The sequence below is a fragment of the Argiope bruennichi genome, chromosome 5, assembly GCF_947563725.1.
Source record: "Argiope bruennichi chromosome 5, qqArgBrue1.1, whole genome shotgun sequence".
Classification (NCBI taxonomy): Eukaryota; Metazoa; Arthropoda; class Arachnida; order Araneae; family Araneidae; genus Argiope; species Argiope bruennichi.
Window position 1 is genome coordinate 63086967 of NC_079155.1, and position 27468 is coordinate 63114434.

The 27468-nt window shown below is 28.2% G+C and overlaps 1 protein-coding gene across 1 annotated transcript in view; it reads right to left on the reverse strand.

Annotated features, from left to right (window-relative positions):
• LOC129968958 (uncharacterized) overlaps window positions 1-19428 on the reverse strand; it is a 53438-nt gene extending 34010 nt beyond the window's left edge. The window contains exon 1 of the mRNA XM_056083331.1: window positions 19123-19428. The gene's annotated coding sequence lies outside the window, so the exon portion shown is untranslated. The remainder of the gene's footprint in view (window positions 1-19122) is intronic.
• Window positions 19429-27468: the final 8040 nt, after the last annotated feature.

Below are 27468 nucleotides of genomic sequence, written 5' to 3' on the forward strand. Positions count from 1 at the left end.
ATGATAAAGGAAAATGCTTTTTAGATCTTTCTTAGAAATTTAAGTACTTTTATGATAAGGTTATACTTATTTGACAATTTAATTTCAATGTTATTCATTTCATTTATCAACTGTTATTTATATTCTTTTATTGTTATTGAAATTCTATCTTTATTCTGCATTATTGTTATGTTTCTTATAATTATAATTCTACATACATATCTCTTTCAAGTATGTTTTATATTATATAAGTCGTAGAAATTCTTTAAGGATTTTTATCTCATGATATAACGAAATAACTTAATATTTTTTGTCAGGATTTCTTTGTTCAAGCCATGAGGAAAGCAATGCAGAGACCAAAATAGGAAAGCAGAAAAAAAACCTTAACGCATTTGGAACCTACATAGTTTTAGAAAGAAATCTGAAGATTAGGCGTTTAAGTTCCGTGGTGAAAAAATTAGCCCGCGCAACTTAGAAATTAAAAGTACAATGAAGCTGGAATTTGAGTAATTAGAAAATTATTTTAGCACTTAGATAAATGAGAAATATCTATGTAATAACTTATATTTATTCTTTTATAATGGCAGCATGAAATTAACTTTTTTAGAAAGCAATTTTTCTAAGTGAAAAAAACAAAAAGATTTCACATATTGTATGATTACGTTTAATTTCTTTAATATTAACAGCATTCAGTACACCAGAAGAAACTGAGTTACTCCTTAAGCATTTTTCATCAACGGTTTAAAACTATTTTTTTTTATTTAAATATTGTTATAATTTGCAAAACAACAACAACATACATATATGTATATGTTTGTTAAAAGAGAGAATTTGTAACTTTTGCACTTGGCATGAATTCCAACAAAATTATTTATAAAATTTCCAAAGTTTTTAAAGCAATTTTTAATGTATTTAAGATGTATTAAATGACATAATATGCATAAAGTTTTTAGAATTTGTTATATTTTTCTACTTGATTCTTCGCCTATGTTCGCCGATTCCCGTTCTGTACCAATTATAATCGATGCAGTTGATTGCAGCGTAATTTCTTGGTCATATCATTCGATACCACCAAGAAATTATTTCTCCTTAAATGAATTTAACCTTCGTGAATATTTTACTGCGCGCAAACATCCTATTTTAAAGTGTTACGAGAGTCATATGGTGAAGGATCAAATAACTTGAAGCAATACTCAGAGATGGCACTAATAAGATTCAATTTCTTCAAATTTGATTGCTATATCAGTGTGAAGACAATTGATCACTAAAAGCAGAATTAATGCCCCATAAGCCAATATACATGGTGAACCCACTGTGTCCTTAAGTCTCAGTTTTGAGATCCTGAAACCGAGACTCCACCACAAAATTACTGCAATCCTAAATCGATCTACAAATTTGTGCTATAACCACTGCGACATGCACCACAACTTGACAGCAATACGCCCTAAAAAAGAATTCCTGAATGAAATGCCTTTTGTTTCCTCATGCCGGCAATTGCTTTGTTCATGATTTTATAAAATCTAAACAAGTTTCAGATGACACTGATGAACATTCACTCTCCGAAACAAGCCGCCCAAAAACTCAGTTAAGCGACAATTCAGTTCCGGTATTTATATCAACTCCAACAAGGATAATTTTATTTGTTATGAAGTCCTTCGCAACTTCCCTACTTTCTGAATGATTAACGGAAAGATTTTTTTTTAAAACTGAAAATATTAGTAGAATTCATTTCTAAAAAGCTTGCTTAACATTTTATTTGCATTTGTGAAAACTCAAACCTATTTTAAGATGAGATTTTTCCTCTCTCTTATGTTTTACACAAACCTTTGCCCTTTTAGAATATTGAAAAGAGCAATAAATAATAGCAAACTATGATAGACGGAAATCTGCAGAACAAATATGGATAAAGCAACCTTTACTCATTTACAAATAAAAGTTATGAAAATTAAGATGAGAAATGATAACTAAAAACAAGGGCAATTAAAATACAACATTTACGAAATTAATGGTTTATGTAAAAAAAACTTACATTATGTTAAAATTATTTTATAAAAATTCAAGTAATGTCTGTATTTGTAAAATTAGTTTTTTTTTCTAGTTTTTCATTACAAAAATTTCAAATATGTAATAAAGCCTTTGATATCAATTCAAAGTTTCCTACAGCGATTCACTTTGTATTTCACAATGAAAACAACGGAAAAACACCTTTTAAAAGAACAATAATTCAGGTAATAGAATATAAAATCCACTTTTTTATATTTTATAGCTTTTTGGTCAAGATAAGCAAGCTAAAGCAAATAATTCTTTGCACACCTAAGAAGGGTAATATATTCTTTAAAAAGATAAGGAGCTGTTCCTTATCAAAACATATAAAAAAATCTGAAAGTGCTAGGGTGGAAAATAAATACGAACGTGTATGTTCTACTTTAATTTTGCAGGATTTTAAAAACTAGATTAGCATTTAAACAATTGAAAATAAAAACTTCAGATTTCTTGTTTAACGTAACAAGATGCATCTTAAAGTGCCGAATTAAATTGATTTTAAAAAGTGGAGCAATTCTTATCCGTTGACAACAATTAATTATTATACTAATTACTAATTTTAAAAAGGAAATCGGGCGTTGGATTTTTTCCCTTTCTGTTATGTTCTCCGAATGCAGTCGGAAAATATATTTCAAAATGGTTCATGATTGCATAGTTGCGTCTAGTTATATCATATCCATAATAAAAACATTATAAACAGTTATTTAACAGAACAAACATCGAAGATTTAAACGTAAAACATTCAAAATACAAGAAAGTAGCGATAGACAACAGAAATAAAAAACAATCGGTTCTTTCGAAAATGAGTTCAGCGTTTAGCTTTAATGAACGTCATTTCATCATAATGGCAACAACAAAAATAAAACCTTCAAGGATCATGATCAAGAAATAAATCATTCACATTACCATAAAATGTTCTTATGGAATAAAAATTGTGATTGATTGCAACACCTGACGATTTAAAACATAGAAAATATGCTAATTGGCTAAGCAATAAGGAATGCCATCTGGCAAATGATAATTGATTGTTCAAAATTTTTAGTTTTCATTTTTCCAAAAAAAAAAAAAAAAAAAAAAAATGACGTTACAATCTAAATGTTAGTATTTAGTAAAAGTGTTAAAGGAGCATACGTTCAAATGTTTTTTTTAAATAGTCTTTTAGATAATGCAAAATCAGTTGCCTATTACTCTTTAGTACTGTTTTTTTTAATCCCAAAATTGAATCAAATGTCAAAATGATGCGTTTTCTAACACGAACTTTACCAATGAAGACAAAATATTTGTATTAATTTTTATATTACATTTAGACACAATTTCAGTATGTACTATTAAAAGAAAATTTTAGCGGAGGAAAAAAAAAAAAGCACCGAGAAAAATTATTTTGAATACCACAGAAATACATTCTATCATTCAATTTGATTTTTAAGGAGCTTACGTATTCTTACCTGATGCATTTGATTACATAAAGAGGTGAGAAACTATTATACATTATTATTATCATATAATATTTAATTATTAATTTTAAATTAATAATTTAATTTTTTAAAATTAATCTTTATTAAATTTAATAATTTTATTAATTTATGTATGAATTTGTACATAAATTATTAATTCATTAAATTAGTTTAATTCTTTTTAAATTAATCTGTCATCTTTTACTGGAAGAGTAATGACAAATTTTTTGATGGTACAATATTTATATCACCAGTAAGATAAGGTTTTATGGCATGTAATATAAAAAGAATACAATGAAGGTTAGAAATTGTTCTTTTAAGAGAGGTGGAAATTTAGAATGTCTTTTATATCCCATTTGCAATGCGTTAATATATAAAACAAATATATATATATATATATATATATATATATATATATATATATATATATATATATATATATATATATATATATATATATATATATTGTTTTCAAACATATAAATGTATCAAAAGTTTGAAAGGGAAATCTTTTATAGTAGCAATATTACTGGTTCCTCAACATTTATTCTACTGTCATAGTAATGTTAACGAATATGCATAAAATTCATATTTTGTAACCCTTAGTTTACAAAATATGAATTTTATATACTCATTGCATTTCACTTCAAATCGGAAAGTTTATTACTTTTTAACATTAACCTTGCAATTAACCAAAATGAAAATGTTTCACACACGATATTTAATGTAACAAAATTCTTGAAAATAAATATTATAAAATTGATTCTTCCACTTTTCATATTTGTTTTTCCAGGGAAATGATCAGATTCAAGTTAAAAAGCTTTTAAAAACCATCGCTAATCACCCGACACCGTACTGAGATTCGAACTGACCCTGTTTGTTAAAGTGATTATCGAGATTCGAATCTAAGTTCGGAGACGCGGCTCGTTTATACCTTCTGTTTTTCTTAGTGGGTGAAAATAGCTCTAAAAGGAATTAGAAGAATTAATTAACCAAAGTTATCCTTCAACAATCAACTAAGTGTATCGAATTTGATAAGAGGTTAGTTGTGTTACCTTTGAACGAGTTATTTTAAGACATATTTGCCGACTAACCAACATAAAAGGTCATTATATTCTGAAATGTAAATTGCTTCCGAACCACAATTCGATGGACATTTACATAATATGAAATCCTAAATTACAATGTACCCAAAAAAATTAAACATAACTATTAAGGATCAAATGGTAAACTGTACCCCATGCTTGACCGAAATTCGAAGCAATCAGGGACAGACATACTTTTTACAAGACAAGATTAAGGACGCTTACGTCATATGCCGATCCCGTATGGGTGACAGTTGCCAAGATTCATATTAAAAACACTTCAAAAGACTGAGGAAAATTATTAATATGCTATGATTGTTCGAAACAACGATATCTGCAAAGACCTCCAACTTTGCACCATATCACTGAATTAAAAAACAATTATGAAAGAGTTTTTGAAAAACTGGATAAGAGAATGCTGCAACTAAAGAGACAGAAATACAGAATCCTAAACACATCAAAAACATAAGGAAACCAGGACGCCTCGTCTGCAACTAAACTATCTTTACTCGCTGTAACACCATCCTAACATCACTCTGCGAACCAAACCCTGCCGTTAAATTTTTCGTAATGCCAGAATCACTTGTTTCTTTTTATTCTTTTCTTGTTTTAAATTATTGTCTAAATATGAATAATTAATATGCACTAATATATATTTAAAGCAATACCATCTTGCTGTGCCATTATACAGTCACTTTTTTCCTCACAATCAATCAATCAGTACTAGAGCATGGAGGTTAACAGCCATTAAATTCGAATACTCCGCCTATCCTCCCGTAAAATTCCAAATGATTAACGTGCAGATTTTCTAGCTACAAAGGATGCTTCAATCTCAATTTCTAAAGAACTTCCTTTCTTTCTTCGAGATTAATTAGAAATATGCAATTTAATCAAGAATTTTAGATGAATTAGTAGATCAAATGGGATAGAAACACCATCTACTCAAGTCTATGATCCAAGTACACATTATAAAAGGAAAGTGTGATATCTTCAGTTAATTCCACGGTTTCTGAGCATCTATCACCAGAAGAAGTCTGCTTTAATTTCAATATATGAGAACAAGTTACTTTATAGGTCAAAATACCCAGTAACTTTTTAAGCGGAAACGAACACCTAATTGTTAAAGTATACCATATACATGAAATTATTAATGGATATAATAGCCAAGTGACAGAACCCATAACTTTCCTCTAACTGATACTTCCCGATCATAATCCAAAACGCTGTTGTGCCCATAAAAAAAAATCGATTATTTATATTTATGAAATTATAAGAGGTCCGCCACCTAGAAAAGTCTTTGGCATGTTTTAGAACAGGGCTCCTTAAACTATATGCACGTCTCTTTTTAGGGCCCATGACGGGAGATGGGATGGGGGGTTCGAAACTCACCAGCTTTTGTTCTTGCAGATTCTTGTAATGCACAAATATTTAAAAGCACACACTTGCATCTAGACTTGAAAATTAAATTCATTATCGCAGAATATCTACTAAATATTTTTACATTTCAATTATATTTGATACTTTATTTTTCTTATGTGACACATTAGCTTTGGCGCAATAAATTTAACATAATGGATATTTTATTACAGAAGTAGTAACTTAAAAGCAAACATTTTCCTTGATTTTCTTAACGTGCTAAAAATCTATAGAAATTTCGCGAAGATTTCTCACATGACAAGATTTTGCAAATGAAAAAAAATTAATCCCAGAAGCCCTACTTTAAGCTAATAAAAAGCATTCCATGTTTTCTCTATTTGAATTTCCAAACTCTACTTTAATTCATGAGTTTTAAAATTTTTGACGCGTGGTTTTTCACATAGTAATTAGGACACGTAGGAAAAATCATAGACATATGTTTAAGGAACTGTTCCTTAGATGAAAAATGTTCGAAACTTTTAAATAACAGGATCTTTTAGACGACGGGCACTTTCGATGAATAAGATTCATTAATATTGAAAGCGAATAGCTATGTTCCTCAAACATTATGCACAAAGAAGACGTACACTTTCGATGAATAAAATTCATTAATATTGAAAGCGAATAGCTATATTCCTCAAATATTATGCACAAATCATACAGTAGTTCTACTCAGTTAATTATATATTTTCTTACCGTTATTAAAATCGGTAAAAAAAATTATTTTTTCCATGATTTGGACAATAAAATTTTCATGTCCGGGGGAAATAAGGAAATGAATAATGTTTATATATTTTATTGATATATATATTCTACAATTTCGTGCATATTCTAATATTTCTTCATCCCAAAAATGCATTCGAAACAATGTATAATTTTTACTATTAAAATAAAATTTATAACATGAAATTAACAACGCAATTTCTAAACGACCGAGTAAGTTAGTAAAAAAAAGACGAACGTTTCATGCATTTTTAACATACAATTTCGATGTTTCTAGATCAAATCATCTTTTCTTTAAATAAATGCTTTTTAAACTTTTTCTTGTAATAACCTCGTTTTCGGGAATAAAAAGAAATCCTTACAACATTTTCGATCAAAAAAAGTTTTTCAGCGAATCAACAACACAAATAGCAAATAAGACAAAATGGCCTTAATGATCTACAAGAAAATTCATATAAACAATTATCAAATTTTATGGAATTTTTAGAATCAAATCGATATTCGGAATTATTTTTATTTATAAATGTTAAATAATCTGGAAGAAAGTTAATGAGCCCTAACTATTGATCACAACACATTGTTTGAGACAATAAAAAAAATAAATGCACTTAGCCATTTTAATGTGCTTAACTCGGAGAAAACCTATGCACTTAGCCATTTTAATGTGCTTAACTCGGAGAAAACATGTGCACTTAGCCATTTTAATGTGCTTAACTCGGAGAAAACATGTGCACTTAGCCATTTTAATGTGCTTAACTCGGAGAAAACATGTGCACTTAGCCATTTTAATGTGCTTAACTCGGAGAAAACATATGCACTTAGCCATTTTAATGTGCTTAACTCGGAGAAAACATATGCACTTAGCCATTTTATTTTACTTAACTAGGAGAAAACAGTTTTATAAAAACGCTTATATATTGTTAAAACTATGATATGTTGTAAAAAATAATCCGAATTATAGGCATTAGATTCGAGGAAATTCTTTAAATAGTCTTCTTGAAATAAGGGCTCCAATTCTGAGAAGTATAAAAAGTTCAAAAACCAGTTTCAAAAAAAAAAAAAAAAGTTAAGGGAATCGCCATCAATTGTAGGAAGCTTAAAAGTCATAAAACAACCTAAAACTCACAGACGATATTTCATAGGCCTTAAAAGTGTGTTAAGCGATTACAACATTATCTGGACTTCCTGTTAGTCACTGAAGATTCAAATATTGACTCTTTCACACTGGAAAAAGGGAACGTTTATGATTCAAGGTCTCATCGCAACTTCAGCACCTATGTATGACATGAAGAGAAAGAAAGAAAGGAAAAAGGTTTTGTAATTCGTTTCGGTGCGGATGTGAGCGATGAAGCCGGTTTGGTAAGCGCCCATGAAAAGCTGGAAAGGAAACAGACGAGCAGCTCGGCATTTCAATCACTAAGGGCAACTATCATTAAGGTGCTGCGATTCACAGAATTTAAAATCCATACTTTTATTCCTTTAATCGTAGTTCATCAATAATTAGAGGTTAAAATTCACTCCATTTTTCGAGTTAGATTTTGTGTTTTATGGCACAAAAGCCATTTTTAGCCAAGCAGCGCCACATTCATGGAATTAAAATATTTATATCAATTCATTAAAAAAAAATCGAAATATGGAATGTTTACAAAATCCAAATGTCTAAAAGTGCAGAAATGTGAATCATGAAAAAGTGCAACAATGATGTAAGGTACGGAACAAAAGCTAAAAAGCGTAGCTAACGTTTATATATGATTATAAAACCCAATATATTTTTTAAAAAACAAAAAAAAAGCTAATTCGAGTTTTGAAAAGGAAAATAAAGCAGTTTTTTTTGTGTATATTCTTTTAAAAGGGTATTATTAAACTATGGTTACCTAATATTGCTTTTTATATCCTTCATTATTAACCCTTTGCAGTCGGATGATGCCTCTCGCTCATAATTCAAGACAGTGCATCATTTTGACGTTTTATTCATCTATTTTTCAATTTTGATTATTAAAAATGTCCACAGAATCGTGAAAAGATGAAGATTAATTTTTCAGTGAAATTCAACTTAAAACAATTATATATATATGTAATGGTATTTTAAAATTTAATTTAATCCTAATTAATTTCCAAAGTTTTATCTTCATTCATCCCATATTTTCATTCTAAAACATTCTCTTATTTCCAGATCCAATTCCACTTTTTCTATTTAATTTATGCAACAGAAAGCTGTGCAAAAATGCTTAAGTAAGCGATTCCCACGCTACGAGTGATGGGATAAAAAATTGCTAACCTAAACAAATTCTTCTAAAAGATACCTAAATTCCCCTTTGTCTAAATCGACACGTGTAAAGAAATCCTTATCAAAATATCATCGTATATAAGCACTGGGAAAAATATTTTCTCCCTCTTGCCGCCTGTCGTCTCCTCTTCTACATAAATTATGCCTCCCGGGATGAAATAAAACAAAATTAAAAATTCAAAGTGTCTTCTCTATCTTCGACCACCACTTTGCTAAAAGTTTATGTTTCATATATTTATTTTTCGGAACATACAAATATTTGTATTATGTGAATAATTGTGCATCGAATTACTTTTCCGAGTGCAAAGGGTTAATAGACAATGGTTATTGATAAACTATAGTGGGCCATCGCTTAAAGAGCATAATTCATTTCCGTATCTTACTTGTAATGCGAAACATCATTAACACTTAGAGGTACAGAAAATAAAATTATTGAATTTCAGATGAAAATCAAATTAAATCAACTCAACTACACAATAATGAAAAGACAAAGGTGATTTATTAATTTTTTCGCACATTTGCATACAAGTTAGGAAGTAGATTCATTTGAAGTCACTGTGGCAAATCTTAGCGACATACATGGCTGAGAAAAAATAAAAGGCTAAGTGGACTCAAACGAAGCCACTATGCCTCAAAGAATTAGGGATTAATTTTTCCATGGGAATTCATGTAAAATGAGACAATGCTTTCCATTCCGAAAAATATTCGAATATATAATACTGCAATTTATTATTTATAATAGAAGCTTTTTTTTAGAAAAAAAAATTGTCTATGCTTCAAAAGTTGGAAAAGGATATAAAGGAAATCATGAGTTTCATAGATATAAAAATTGAAAATATTTCGAAGCCTTCATTGCAGCATGTTCTGAAAAGGTGTACTGTCTTGTCCAGATAGTGTTTAACTGAAATTGGCGTATGATACTCTGAAGATATTCCTTTTAGAGTAAACAGGAGTGTAGGGCTCAGGGAACAAGTCTGGAATTCACAGTCCGAAAGAAATCATACCAGCTCTTCGAGGTTTTGATCAGTTTTATCTAAGTGTAATAGATAATTATTCCTTGTGTTATAAGAGAGGTAATCGCGTTTTCTTGCCATGGTCATATTATACAAATTCGAGTTATACGACAGCGTTTTATATACAAGTTTACTATTTTACTATACCTAATGAAATTTCTTTTCTCCGTGATTATTTTCACGTTTTCGAAGTACATACAAAAACTAATGTAAACGTCAAAAAATTCATTCTTGAAATTTTGTGAATCAATGAAAGCTTTAATCTAAACACGATAACTCAAATATCAAGCTAGAAGGGTGAAATTTGGCATTTGGTCTTCACGCCAACAATGTAGATTTCTATCAAATTAGAAATAATAATTCCTATCAACGAGAAATTTTCAGTCCTTCTCTTTACATGCATGGGCATCCGAAAATTTTAAATACTATATGGATAAATTTTAGTATATTGGTTTTATAAGCAGAATTATATCTATATGAAACTTTGGACCCTGATGAGAAATAGGAAGAAACTCAAGTAACATCTCGATTATCTTCACTACATTATGAAGTTCAATGGCATAATAGGAATAAGTGACACCCAGGGTTATATAGTTTCCCCTCCCCAGTCATCATTCGTGACTTAGCAGTAGTAAATAGTACCCGGAGTAAGCAGTTAATTTTTTTTGCCCTTTGATAACATTTTACTTTAAAATACAAATATACTATTCGTTCTCCAAAGCACCCCCCCCCAGGCTAATTCCTGGAGCATTTATGTCTACACCAGTTCACCCCTCTCGGTTACTCTGCCATTGATGAAACTAAACACAAAATGCACCATATTGATATAACTGAAAGCCGAGGGGGAAAATATCATTTCGGCAGAGAATACTTCATTATTTGTTTCATTTCCACATTATAAATGCGTTTTGTATCGTGAAAAGTTTTCCTCCAAAACCACCCGGGGCCTTAGAATATTTTTACACTCGGATTGAGATGATGAGTTTAGAAACATAATTTTAAATTTAGAAGAAGAATTCAGAGAAGTTTAAGAAACATAATTCTAAATTTATGTATTTGAAGTAATTATAATTTTATGCAGATTTCTTAACGTAAACTTTTTGTTTGATAAATTTTATAATTTATCAAAGTTAAAAAATTTACATTAATATTATACAATTTAAACTTGATAATTATTAAGCAATTTTAATAAAATTTGTAAAGTTATCTATCTAGCGACAATTTATCTAATTGTTAATTTCCTTTTCCTTATTATAAAAAAATTCTTAGGGTTATTTTTGAAATTCAATATATTTTTAAGAAATATAACATCTTTAAAATGACCCAAGTGTATACATACACTTTTATAAAACGTTTGAAATGACTAATATTTAATTGGATTAAATGAGGTTTTTCGAACTACTAAATGGCAGGATGAAACTTTTCGCAGATAGTGTCATTTAAAAATACAATAGCAGCTCCAAAAAAATAAATTTAAGTAAACAGAAAAGATGGCAAACTATCTCAAGTAAAATCAAGATAAAACTTGTTCCATTAATTTAAATTGTGCAAATGGTCATTAGTGCAGTTAAAATTCTTAAGAATTCTCTCATGCGAGGCTAACAAAAACGTCTGATAATTCATACTTTACAGGAAGTAGCGCCAAAAGATATAGGGAATTTGTATAATTTATTTTTAGCATTTTATAGATTTTGTCAGAAACTGAAATATGCAAATTAACTTTCTACGCACAAAATATTTCGAATAATCATGTCCATCGCACAAATTCATAAATCATGTATGAAAGCACATAATGTTAATAAGCCTATGTTATTTTCATTCATTTTAGATGCATGCTAGACAATTTTAAAATCGAAATGAATAGTTCTTACTCCTTTGCATATTTGAATAAAAACTTTCAGCAGGGAATCAATGACCTCTCTTGTAAGAAAACATTCTATTACTAAAAAACACAAAATCACTTTCCGATATAGAATAAAGATACAAAATTTTTCAGGTTCATAATAATTTTGAATGAAAGTGCAATCTCATTAGTTGGAGCAACAATGCATAGCACTCTGAAGTATTACATAATCCAAAAAACATGAATATTTTATTTTTGTCGGTAATGATTTTGTTACCAAAAACAACTAATCGTCTGTTCATTAAATGCATTCATACGCTATCCGGAAAGTTAGAAGATGGCGTTATTTAAACATTTCCAGCACACTAATTCAAATATATGTATTCCTTTATATTTTTTCGGTAAATTATTGCAATTTTAATCGAAATTTTGTGAATTTTTTTAAACAGGAATTCAGAAGGAATTCAAAAGTTTCCGTTTCACTGAAGTGAAAAAGAATCAAATGCAAGCAATAATAGAAAAAATAAGACATTTTAAACACTTTAAAAATTTGGACTTGAAGATGCTAATTAGTTTTTCTTTAGAAAGAAATTATAGAACATAATAACTACAATGTTTTCTGGAGTAATAAATTTTTATGTTTTTCCTGAAGAATAATTCGCTGAAATAATTTTTTTAAATACTTCGAATAATGAAGAATTTAATAATAAACATTTTATAATATTATTGGATAAACATTTAATAATAAAAATTTTTAAGAAGAAAAGTAAAAGTTCTGATTTATAAAGTGTTTTTATTTTGAAAAAATTATTAAATTAATAAAATATTATGAATCTAACAATAAATGATAAGCTGAAAGTAATCTATATCCGAAATTAAGAACTATATAAAATTATTCTGTTGTTTTTTTTTTTTTTTTGGCTTGATAAAGAAAAGGAAGAAATCGAAAGTTTTTTTAAAATATTTTTAATTGATTTTTTTTATTATTTTCTAATTTATGCTTAAATGCATAAGAGATCAGCTCAGCGATCAGTGACTGATTTTATCTATTAATCCGAAATCTGAAAAGAATTCATTATAAGCATAAATAATTCACAAATGATTAAGCAAAATCGAACACATTTTTTTACATACATTTTTTTTAAAATAAAGATTTATAAATACCTGATAATTATTTAAAAATTTAATTGTTATATTTTAAAAACTAAAACACTCGTAGTAAAACATAAAACATAATAGCACATAAAGTAGACATATGATGAATCTTAATATTTTGTTCTTATAATTATTGAATAAGAATAAAGTAATACGCATCAAATATTCATTAAGTAGAGACGATTTTAAATTTTTTTTTATAAGAGTATGGTGAGCACTATATAAAACTGCCAGCAAATAAGCGTCCCTTTTGCCAATTAACATAAGTGAAGAATTAAGGTGGTTGTATTTGTGCGACAGTAAAAAAAAAAAAAAAAAAAAAAAACCTCATTTATTTTACTAAAAACAATCTAGAAAATACATCAATTGTTTTAATAACCATTTTTGTAATTTAAGTCATGCAATAACTGATAAAACATTACAAGCAATACGTTTTATGAATATGCTTAGTCAACTAAATCCACTAGCCTTACAGTCGAAAGACAAATGTAGTTATGCATTAGAGTTCATGTTGCTTCGCACAGTAATGTACCTTCAATTTCTTTTTCTTATCGGAAAATGCACAGTAGATTCATTAAATTTAAACAGCGCATTTGGTGAAAAATTGATTTCCACGCACTAAAAAATCCATTTAATAAGAAAATGCTTCCAAAACTGAATGGGTCATAAAATGAAGTTGAAAAATTTTTTAACGCACATGTTTCACTCTACTTAAGATTAAAATAAATTTCAGGAACAGGATAAAAAAAAAAAGAAAAAAATGCTTCATCTCATTATTTATTTTGCACTCATGTGAGCAAATTGAAGCTCTCCGATCGTGTTCCTCTTTAATGCTAATAACAGAAAATGATCTTCTAAAAATGGTATTCTACATCTATACGAAGAAGTATGCTATTTCATACGTTCTGGAAGTAACTGATCATATTATTGATCGACATAATTTAATAACAACTGGATAATTCGCGAAACAACTTTTTATTTCAATATCTCGATCACATTTATACGAATACTAAAAAAAAACTATCAAGAATGCAAAGGAAGAATTGCAAGTAAAAGACGTTAAGATTTGTTGCAAGAATACAGAAATAAAGGGTACCTCATGTATACGTGAGATGAGTGTGTATCATTCATAAACATTTTTTTGTCAGATCTTGACAAGGTTTGGCACACGTGCCTTTTAAGACAAGAAGAAAGCCACCATTAAATTTCAAAATTTATTAATTAAAACTTAAACAATTTTTTTTGTGTGTGTTTTATTGCTATATCTACCGAAATACAAAAAAAAATTCCTGCTGTCTTAAAAAACAAAATTTTTAATGATACCAATCATATATCCGCACAATTTTTTCTCCAATTTTAATAAATTTTTAAAATTTAATTTCACACAGTCTATAACAATGTTTTTACTGCTCTGATGAAATTCAAACTAATATCACAACTCCATTAAACCATAGAATCGCGTACTTTAGTCAATGTTAAAGTAAAAATATGTTTTTGGACATATTCCGAAGTATAAATTTCAACTTCTGCTTTCATTTTGTATTGTGTACACTTCAATTTGAATGCGCAATAAAGTTGTAGACAGATTTCATTAAAATCATTTTTTCAGTCAAATAAATTAACAAGGTGAAATTTTAAATCAAATAAATCATTCTATAACTAGAAGAGCTAAAAATTCTATTCTATAACTAGAAGAGCAAAAAAAAAAAATCTATACGTAGAATAGCTAAAAAATTCAAAATTTCAGCTTTACAATCTGGTCGTCAAAGAAGCCTGGTTATGTACAAAAAATTCACCATACATAATTACATTTTGTAATTTTTTTTTAATATTTAAATATATTTTTACTAGAAAACGGAATGAAAATTGTGAGAAGTTTGTGCCCTCCCGAGTTTCTTCGTTTTTTATAAATTTATATTAGTATTAGGGTTGTTCCGACCAGTTTTAGAAATATGCATAGTATTTATCCGCATTCAAGGGACCAAAGAAACAGAACTGTAGACCGGAAAAAAACAAACTACGGCAAAATTATTTAGAATAGAGGGCTAATAAAAGAAGTAATAACCGATGGCCAATTAAAAGACGGGGGATAATATTTAATTGAAATAATTTAAAATAATTTTGCTTTTAAGGTCCAACTCATAATTCAAGTATAATATTTTTAAAAAAATGAGTACTTGCAAGTAGGGCTTCAGATTCGTATAGAAGTTCTTAAAAAAAATCACGACAGTTTTTCTTTTCAATAAAAATAAGAACTTTCTTTCCATCAACTTGTATTTTGAATGCTTTTTGAAACTGAATTTAGCATTTGATTCCCAACAATTTTAGTTGAGTTAACATCCCATTACGAAGCTATACTAAGATTTTATTATATACACTTTGCTTTTAACCGACTCGAGCTGATCATCCCCGTTTCGAATTTTCACATCAGGCAGCGAAAAAAATTGTTGTCCCCAAGAAACATTCAACGATCAGCAATATACTTAACCGATGTTTAGTGGTTACATATTTTAAAGCCAGAACCCTAACGACTCAAAGATTTTGACGCTGAGACTTCGTCACCAGATTATCAACTGTGACCTTAATGTTTTTAAAACTGCATTGGATGAATTCTTGGGATTTATAAAAAAAATACATGAAGAAAAGAATTCGTTTAAAATAGGCAATTCAGATTTTTATAGTTTTTCCCGTGAATTATTGATAAAGTATGTTCTTGATTTGAAATTACGGAACGCATCAAAGCGCATAAGGTTGTTTGGCCAATATTTTATTTGTTAAACAATTCCACTTATTTCGGGTTCGGAGAATCGTAGTTGCTAGGAAGGTCATTTGCACTTCATGGAAATGATTTTGTAATCGTTTTTCTTGACTGAGCAATGAGTAAACGATATTTTTTTTATTTTGACTGATTGAAAACGAAATGCCAGAAATGACTGATAAAGATTTCACAGTAAGGGAAAAGCTTTATTTTTGTAACAAAATTAAGTGTTGCAAAAAAATGCTAAATATATTCTAGATAAAGCAATTACAAAAACTATTTTGAAAAAATTTTTACTTAAAAAAAGTATATTAACACAAATATACAACTTTTTTCTTAAATTTAATTTATATTGATTAAAAATCTAAGACAAAAAAGTACTCATTGTATCTAGCTCATTGAATTACTATTGCTGTATATAATGTAATTTCAAATTAGGTATGTTCTAAAAATTTTTTAATCTTGCGAATTCTGGTTTCAATAACTTCTAAATTGCGCACGCTATTTAATTTCCTATGGAATCAAAACGCCGAGTTGGGAAAATTCCTTTCTGTAAGTATATAAACTCAGAATATTTTCCCACGATCGCTCTGCCTTTCAATTCAAAGCGTAATGCCATGCTCTCGCTGTGCTTGGGCAAAAAAATTTCATGACAAAAACTGAAAATTGGATTATTTTTTTGAAATTATGAAGAATGCGAAATGTTAAAGAACTCAACGACCGATTCTTCAATGCATGTTTTAAACACACATACACACTGATGAAATATTGAACTTCTTTTACTGAAATTTTCATAAAGTTTAATTGAAAAATAAAAAATAAAAGATTAATATTTTCATATTGGTTATTTTAAAGAAAGTATTTGTCACAGAAATATTACGAATATAAATCTTTCGAAATGGTTTGAATGAGATTCAAAATATTAAATCCTATGGAGAATTGATAAGCTAAATGCTTGTTTAAAGAATTAGGCATGTAATTTGCAGTATTAAAATATTTCAACGGAAATTGCGATTTTTTTTTATTAATTTAGAAATTTATGAAACATTGTAGGCATGTTCATTTTTAAAGATTTTAATGCATCACTCTTAATTTTTTTTCGAAATTAATGATTTGAAACAGCTAGATAAAAAAATTTAGAGATGAAAAAAATTAATATTTAGTTTTAAATATCAAACTAGAATATTTTATCAATGTTACTTTTTATAAAATATCGATTAATTCATAAAAGTAAGCTTCTATTAAAACTTTTTACTTTTCCTAAAACTATTTATCGCTTGTTTCAGCAATTAATGTTTTTTTTTTTTTTTTTAATTACAGCCAGTCACCCCGTTACAACAGAACTAAGCCATATAAACAGTATTGTGACTGGTTGTTATGCTCAAATTATAAATGTTTTAGGGAAATTTTGAAATAATTTTTTGTTTTATATTTAAAATGACGACTTCATATTTTAAACATTTGCTGATTATTACTGGTTAAAATTTTCAAAAAATAAGACCAAAAAAAAAAAATCAAGCCTTTATTTTTGAAATATACGAGCATCTTTAAATTGATGGATCATTAATATAATAATCAAAATGCGGAAAAAAACTTTTGGATAAAACTACATTTATTTACAAGTTATTTTATCTTAATAACTATGCGAAGTTTTAAAATTTCATTTCATCCTCGAATTTGCATAATCCTTATCAAATACTTTCTCTAACTTCAACGAGGTATACAGATACTACATATCTCAAGATTTGTCTTAATAATCCGAATACCTGGTGACTTGAACCAATTACTTCTAAACCGATGCATTAGAATAGACCTGAAATTTGTTTCTTTCTGTTCCAGCAAATTAACTACGTCTGCGTCTAAGATTTGAAATAGGAAATGAATGTCGATAATAATTCATATCTTTTGTTCCTTCTTTCCAGTATTAAATCGATAAGTAAGCGCATTAGTTGACGTAGAATACACATTTAAGCCTCTTAAACGTTAATACAATAGATTGCAAATTGTATTTTTTATTTAATACCACCTCAGAGTAGCCTAACTTGGATAAAAAAGATTGAAAGGAAAGGGTTTAAGGAAATGGTAAATTAAAAGTAATGTTTGTCAACAATTCAGTATTTTTGTGATAGCCAAATCATCGAAATAGCCGCCTTGATTTTTTTTTTTTGCCTTAAAAATAAAACAGTTTTAGATTTTTTTTTCTTTTGTTATTTGTTAGGGACAAATTTGATTCATTGAAGGTTCCCGAATTTAACAATGCATCAATAGTCTTCAAATGGAAGATTTTCAGATTTCAGACATTTTTGTGGCTTATTCAATGTCAAATTGACACGAATTGTTTCTCAGCTTTAAATAAAGCATTTTACATAATAAAATAAAATATTTCGAGTCAGGAAGATCAAGTTGAATTGCGTTATAAATTTTTAAAAAAGATGCAAAATAAAAATGTACAGTTATTGTAAAGCTAAATGTAAAAATTTTAGTAGGTGAAAAATAGCATTTAGACGTCCGGTTAAGCCATGAAACTCAAAAATTGTATGTTTTTATTCCAAACTTGAAAGTCCTCAGATGTTCTGTTTCATAATTTATAACTATTCATATTAAAAATACAAGGCTATTTAAAGGCCATCGATTGCAAATGACTATAACAAGTAATTGTAGGAAGAACTAATTTAAGTACAAAACAAAAGAAAACTTTAAATTTTGTTTAGTATTTAATAATTGCCATATGCGATTTCCTTTTGTCCCACGGGCAACATCTAAGCATCTTTATTTCATATCAGCTGCCAATAATGCGCATTCGATAACCTCGTATAGAACATGTATACGGCTATCTAAATCTTTTAAAATTACTCCTAGGTTAGCTACCGAATTCGCCATGCTAATGATAGGAATACATTTAAATCTATACTATTTCAAGCAATTCACACAACGTGCTGTGATTAGACATTATTTAAGATAAAATGCTTCTTTTAAGTGTGTAATTGAAATAAAGCTTATTGAGAATTGTAGCAGAATTCAATAATTAAGACGACGATGTAATGCTTTGTATTTACTTCTATAGAAATAGGCAAATCTAATTTGTTAAAAAGTAATAAAATAAAAATTTATACTGCCATACAACAAGTCTATTAATTAATTAATTTTTAAATAATTTTAAGCAGCCAATAATAAAATTAAAAAAAATTAATGTTGCACAATGTAGAAATTTATAACTTAAAACAACATTAAAATAAAAATTCAATTTTTCATGACCATAATCATAATTGGGTCGATATTCTGTATTTACTTTGCACAAACATAAAAATAATTGTTAAACTTACACTGATTTCGAAACAGAATTACATAAAGAGTAAGTCAACTCACCTTAAAAGTCGTTCGAAATAATAAATCCTATTGTAAAACAACACTAATTAATGTCTAAGCAAATGAAGTTCACGGCCTGCGTACTGCCAACTGAAATTTTGATAATACCGACCATCTTTCAGTTCCAAAGTTCACATATGCAAATACCAAGGAGCTCAAAATTCATTTATCCATTCCAGTGCTTTATGTGATGTCCACTAGATGCATTTTCCCACCACGATAACCGAGCATCAACAAAATACATTTTATTTTAAAAGGTTGCGATGGACAGCCATCCTCCTCATATCCGTTGCTATCCTGTCTCAAACCGCGATTTGAAACACTCGCGTGTTGGCAGGGTTGTTCGTGTTTACAAAACTTCATGTCGCCAAAGAGAATGAAAATGATGCCAAGGGCATTCATCCGAGATGGGAGTAGTATTCAACTCGCCAACGCGTACAAAAAAAAAGCCTCTGTTATTTTTTTTCCCTCCTCATATAAGAAAAGTTAATTTAAAAAAAAAAAACTTCATTGCATTAAGAAATTGTAAATATATCATAAGCTTTTAAAATTTATTGGAAAACTATAAATGATTACTTAATTCATGGAAACAAATCTGTATTTTGAATTTGCTCTGTGAAAATTGAGATCACAATTTTTTTTTATCTATCTGTTGTTAATGAAAACTCCCCCTTTATTATGCCTACGCACTTATAAACCTACTTTATTTGTTCTAAAAAATATTTTTTTCGGTTGTGTTTTTTAAAGCACTGTTTATGCTTGCTTTCATAAATTAATACTTTTCTAATATTGATTTTCAGTATTGTGATAACTATGCTTATATTATTTGTTCATGCGTATGAAAAACATGTAGACTAGGAAAAAAACCCCGATGCAATGTTTAATGATAAAAAATTTTATTTAGAGAATTTTGAATTTTATAAGTTATGTATTGAAGTCATGACAGATTGTTTTTTATGATTCTTAAATCGAAAACAATTTTTTTTTTGTAGTTTATTAATCTTCTTCAGAAGTTGTTGATTGTCATGACTACGTATTTTTTATGACTTTTACTGCGCAACTCCTCTGTTGCTATACCCACGCGTTTGTAAACCTATTATTCCAAGGTTTGCTTTTTCCAAATCTGTTTTTGTTTACATGATTTCCATTTTTTGTATTTCAAATTGTAAAAGTATTACTGGATACATCTGTTTTTATATATTAATAGTACCTTGATATTCATTTTAAAAATTATAATAATACTAATATATTTGTTCATTAGAAATAAAAATATTCAAGAAAACACAGAAATTATTCATATATTTTAAATACATTTATTTCAAATTCAAAATACATAAAACTCTATTTTGAATAAAAATTCTAGAAAGCAAGTTTATTTCATAAGCTTGATAAATAATAATCAAATGTATAGTAGCAATCAAAATGATTGATTAATGCTTAAAAGCAAATGCAGCTTTTTTCATACTACTCTATTAAAATCTATGAATTTTAAAAACTTCTTAGATATTTCGTTAATAATGCAATGGTTATAAAAATGTAAAATATCTTGAAAATTTTTCAGAAATTAGGTTTATGATTAAAATGATATTTTTTACTTTTATCAACGATTCTTTTCATAAGATTCTGTAGTATTGAAAAGAAATCCGAAAAAATATGGAAGTCAGATTAAAGTTTTTGAGTTTATACCTTCAATCAATTTGAAAATCCCATAATATTTTACATCTTAAAAGAATTGGTGTGATAAAAATCTTGATGGCAGGTTAGGAAGCTACATAATTTGGGTTATTCGCCAATCTGAAGTACAATACTAATAATAACTAACCTTATTATATTGCCGCATCGAAAAAGAGACAGTCGAATCTCCATGGCCGAATGGTCATAGCACTGGTCTCATAATCAAGAGACCGTAAGTTCGAATCCCCCTACATGCGATTCATAGTCTGTGTAAATATTTAATTCCTTGATTTTATGTTTTCCTTTATTTCATGTTCCAGAAGATTCTGGACATTTCTTTAGTTTACCAGACAAGTGTTCCGGACTTTTCTTACTGTCTCCAGAAAAGTATTCTGGAACTTTCCCTGCTAGTATAAAAGCAGAAGATTTGTCAGTCGCTGTGTTCTCAGTTCAGAGTTGAGTTAATAAATTAGTTTAGCTCTATTTCTTGTGTAAGTCATTGAGTTCCATACTAGACTACCTACTTGACAATATCAGATGTTTAGCAAGGAAACCCATTTTACTGGCAACAGAGTATTGTTATTCAACCTTTTTAATATCTAAAGGGTTAATTTCGATCTTTATTTTTTGCTGCAGCGCATTTGAATTGTTACAAGTTATATACCTATAGTGACTACACTTCTCGAATCCAAACTTTACACAGAAAGAATTAAGAGTTGATTGAAGTACGGCAATACAGTTGCCTACTTTCAACCCCGTAACTGTAGAGTAACTGCATGAGAACAAAGAACTTAATATAAAACAGTTCTGCGTAACTGGTAATTCTTGACTAAATTGGGTCTTAAAATTAAAATTAAGTAGTCCTCTTTCTTTTGTATTTTTTTATAGGTTGTTGAAAATATTTAATATAGCCTATTCGTTTAGTTATATTAACGTCTCGTTTTAAAGCGCCATGAGATCATTTTGGATTGTATCTCATAATTTTGAACAACAGTCAGATAATGAAAACGTTTCCTGAGCTGGAGCCTCCTCCTTCTTTCCAAATTTCAGTACAATGCAAGAAGGAGATCACTTGTCCCTGATAGAATCAGCATTCATCAAGCCCAGTTATTTGGATGTTCTTTAATGGAGTAGGGTTTTGAAGTTGGAGCACTCCAACTCGAAGCCGTGACTTTTCCACCAGGCCAAAGCGACTCTAGAACTTTCGAAGGCTGTTAGTTGAATCTTGCGTCAAAGCGTTACATGATCAAGAAATAAATAATCACAAAATTTTCGAAATATTATTGATTATTTCTCACCTACATTCAAATGTTTTATAGATTATATGGCTTCTTTCACGTCTATTTTATCATATCAAATAATACATCATTTTTTAAAGCCTTTCTTATTAAATGTTCTGAAGCTTAATGCACACAAGCCTACATATTATTTTTTAATTTATGTTTACAAAATTTGAATATATATACATATTTTCAATTATAAAAGAATAATAAATTTCATCAATATGAAATTAATCGGGGAAAAGGATTTAAAAATTATTTTTACTGGACACCGGGAAAAACCTTTGAAATTTAAAACTGTTCCGAAATTTTTGGGACACATGGTCATTGCATTTATTTCTATTACTGTATTTATAATTCAGTAATGTAATTATCTTTGAGAATTTTGATAAAATTAAATCCGAATAAAGAAAATTGAGTGTTTCAAACTTTTAGAACTTTTTCTTTACGTACATAGGGATTGTGAAAGGAACAATTAAGCTACTTTATTAATTTCTTTATGCAACTTCCATATTGTTAGTTTTTATCGTTTCATATCGATTGTTAGAATAATCGAAAAGATATATTTCTCTTCGGAAAAAACGGCAGCTTAACATTCTTGTCATTGTTTATTTACAAAAAGTATTTAATGATTCAAAAAACATTAGTATTAAACTATAAATTAAGATCTTATCAAAATGCTGCTGATAGATTTAACTGGGATTCGAACCACTTGTCGAAATTGAGTAGCATGATTTACGCTTGATTTATCTATTTTTATTTTATTTTCAAAATTTGCTCTTAAATATAACAATGATAATATGCTCACACAAGTACACAAATGTTTTTAACACAACTGCAATGCTCGTGCATATAAACACAGATATTGAAATAATGTAAAAATATGCATAACTAAAAACATATTTTACAAAAGTATACAAAATTTAGAGAAAAAATTGTAGGAAAACAAAAATAGGTAACACTCAAAGGCTTATTCTTTAAATTTAAAGTGGTGTAGGATTCATTTTCAGGCAATATTTTAAAGAAATACGTGGAAGTTCTGATTAACGGTTGATTAAAATTCTAAGTGAAATGAAGAAAACTCCTTTCTCAGTGAGCTCATATTACACATGTCACAGTTGGTAACTCTAGATACAACAATCTGACCCCTATATAATCTATCTGTTTTGAACTGCTAGAAATCATCATACGCATGATGAAACTTGCATGTAGATGCTAACCTATCAGCATTATCATGTCAAAAATAAGACTGTTTATAAAAGCAAATAGTCTTCCATAGCAACTAAAAATCAATGGAAATCTTGTCTTATTCATCCCTAAATCTTTTTCTAAGAGGGAGGATTTTGTAATCGCACTTAAAAGGGTCTTTTTTTTCACTTCTTATATATTAAGTATATAAGGAAAAAGTAATATAATTGTCAAAGATACATTGATAAATCCTTACATTTCATACCTCCGCGAATCCGAAAAACATATTTTTAGAGTTATGTTTGTCTGTCTGTCACCCCGATAACTCAAAAATGCTTTGAGCTAGACCCATGAACTTTATTATAGTCTTCTCACCAAATTTTGGAAGAAATTCATTCCGAAGAAGTCTATCTGTTCATCTATCCGAATACAAGCTAATACGATAACTGCAAAATGAAGAGAGCTGCCTAGCTGAAAGTTGGTACACAGATTTGACATTTAAAATGTAGATATCTATCTAATTTGGGACTAAATTCATCAAAAAGTTGACTGTCTGTCGATCTGTACCTTCAAAATAATGTAAACACGATAACTCAAAAACACAATAATGAAAAGTCCAAAATACACATTTTGTGTTTTGATACTTCTGCATTAATCGCCAAAGACGGCACATTAATAGATTCGCTCATAACTATTGTTCACTAATGGAACGCAGTTATTTATACACAAACCGGGAAATAACACATAGATCAATAAAGTTTTGAGAAGACCATTTCCCCTGGTTAAATTTACAAGATTTCTACAATATTCGATTTTGCATTCAGAATAAAGAAGAGTACATCGACACTGGCCTTCATACGATTAAGATGTTCAAAAAATATGCAAACAGTCTCTATATCTTCTCGGTATTTTGTATACGAGGAAGTAAAAGAAAGTAGAAGGAAAACAATTTTTTAAAACTTTCTCTAAATCCAGGCCCCTTGGCGATCGTCTACTGCATTTAATCCGTTTCTTTGGCCATATTTGCAAACAGACTAAGATTTAAAAGAAACAGTCTAAAACTAAATGTTTGCCTATTGTTGTCTTCAACTATACGTTTTCCATCGAGAAGAATTGCAAACTTTCTTCGCTTCTGGTGTAGGATAGCATATTAAATTTTTTCAAAATTTGTAGCAAGTCATGTGTAAAGAATAGCAAAATAAATCCGAAAGGAAAGGTCAAATCTGAATGTTGTTTTCTTAAAATGAATTCCTTTTTCTGAAATGGTATATTTGGATTTAATCTTCTTACATCGATAAATAGCGATTTTTTTAATATTTCAAGCAAATAACTGTTTTGTTTTAAAAACTTTTTCCTATTCAACGGTATAACTCAACCATGCAGTTTACCATTTGGAAATGTCAGAAAACCATTAATCTCTCACCATTTTCTTCAGATTTTAACTATTAGAAAGGACAAGTAGTTGTAAGTGGGATAAAACCTATATGGATTATTAACTATTATGTTAATTTCTTTTCTATTTTTGAAGTGAAACTTAGAATTTAATTAGTCTGATTTATGCATGCTGTTCATGAAGTACACCATCAAGGAAATGCGTGAAGCCGCATTAAAAGAAAGTATGAATGTACTTCAGGCACGCATCGTAAAAAGTGGACCTATTATGCAGCATTTTCTTGTAGCAGTTCTTTAAAAATACTGTTCATAATCAGGAGAGAGTTCTTTAACCTTTTCTTTACGATCTAGTGCATATATTCAGGATTTGATAGTCAAATCGTAAAATAATTTTTTTCTTCCTGTTTTTGTACTTATGTTTCATTTATGTGGATCATGAAGTCGAACGTACTAAAAATAAAATCAAGTGACATTTAAATTTCATAATATTATTCTTAGGACATTTTTCATGACTCCGAATCCATCTAAAGAGTGTTCCAACTTTTTTCGTAAGTTCTGAAATTTTTTGAAAAGTTCTGGCAAATTTTGTATTAGCATATATAAAGTGTATTAAAAATGTTTATAATTGTTTATATGTTTTATTTAAATATATTTTAAAATTTAAATTCTTTTCAACACGAGTACTGAGATCAATTCTCTTAATGGTGACCTGGAATTAAACACATTTTTTATTTAATTTATCATTTATAAATCATTTATTTAATTTATCATTTATAAATCATTTATTTAATTTATCATTTATAAATCATTTATTTAATTTATCATTTATAAATCATTTATTTAATTTATCATTTATAAATCATTTATTTAATTTATCATTTATATTTAATTTATCATTTATATTTAATTTATCATTTATATTTAATTTATCATTTATATTTAATTTAATTATTTTACATTTCATATTTAAAAATTGCTTATACAGAGATTAAATTAATATTAATAATAAAAAAAAAGGAGATTTCAGGGGTGGATAAAGGGGACATCCGAATCTTTCACTGGCTAAGAGTCCAATCCGGACCTGCTTAAGCACTCGAAAGAGCTGATGTAAAATTACAAAATGCATGTGTTTTTAGAAATTTGTTGTGATGATATAACATGGATTAAATGCTAATGGTTCGCTATAACGCTGACTAATGTGTCAGGAGCAAATGTGTCTGGAGTATTTACATAGGAAGAAACTATACAAATTTACCAATAAAAAAAGGGAAAGAAAGGAATAGATAATCTCTCATACCAGTAGACGAAGTCCTTGGTCGGATTGAAGGAAGGGTACTTATTCAGTTTCTCCTCAAAAGTCGTCGTTATAGAAGAGATTTTAATTTTTCAGTCGATGATAGATTTTAAGCCAAAGTTTCTTTTTTAATATACCATTTGAGAACCAGAAACTCAATTTTTAATACATTGATTTCTAATCCTCTCGTTAAAGTTGATTCCTGAATGGATAACAAAAATACATAAAATTTATAAAGATTTCAGATATTAAAGCCAACAGAAGGCAAAAATATTTCTTGCGATATGCAACTAAAATTTAGTAAAAATTACTGAAATTTTTTTAAACAAAGTTTATTATAGCATAGCCTCATGGAAATTTATTGTTATTATTAAGATTATTATAAATTTAAGTAATGAAAAGTATAAAATATCTACGAACATTGTTGTTAATTGAAAAATTAAAGTGTTTAGTAATTAGAACCAAATGTTCGTTTTTGGATTTAAATAACAGATTTATAAGAGAAAAAATATAAAAAAAACGACAGCATTAGCCTACCAAGGAAAGGATATACATGTATTGAGAATAATTTACCGATAAAAAAATACATTCCAACTTTTTTCTATTTATTCCGTTTAAATTTATAAAATGAAATATTCACTTTTCTTCAAAATAAAAAAAACGAGCGAACCAGGCAAATAACTACATTTTTAAAGCAATATTTTTATTATTTTATCAATATTTCTTCCATTTTCAATTAAATAAATTTTAAAACTTTTTATTCCAGCAGTTATTTAGAGTCAAAATAATTGCTAGTCTAATTCTAATATAAAAGCGCCTTTAGAGTCAAATACCCTTTGATTGCCTCTGATTTCATGTAAAATTACATTGTTTCCTTATGGAAACAACTGGACTCTTTCTCCTTTCAACATCATCCAAAATTCATGCAGAAAAATAAAATAAGTATCTGAAAAAATAATTTTTCGGCATCACAAACGATTTTTCCACATTAAAAAGAAAAAAGAAATATGGATAAAAAAAGTCTTAAATTATTAACCTGAAATAGTAATTTTGGGCAATATTTAGAAATATAAAAATTACTAATAAAACTAGAGAGGCCAAGCTATTTAAAAATTACTAATGAAATTTCATAATGAGATACATTACACAGAATATGAATTATAAAAAGCAATTATGGGGCACGATTTTCCCAGACCAGATGATCTAAAAACAATGTTTAATGTCAAGAAAATAGAAGAAAGAATTTGATAACATATTCTATTTAAACCTTGGCATTCAAGTCCGTTTGCCTCATTTTTAAATGAGATTTTAAATTAAAACTACCATTTCACACAGTTTGGGATTCTTTCCAAATTCGAACAAATGACCTAACTATTTTTTTTACCTACTTTCTTTATTTCATTAAAAACATAAAAATAAATTACAATTTCATGGTGACAATAGTAAAATGAGAATAACCAATTCAAGTATTATTTCGTACTATATAATTATTTGACCTGAAAATAACATGGCTTTGTA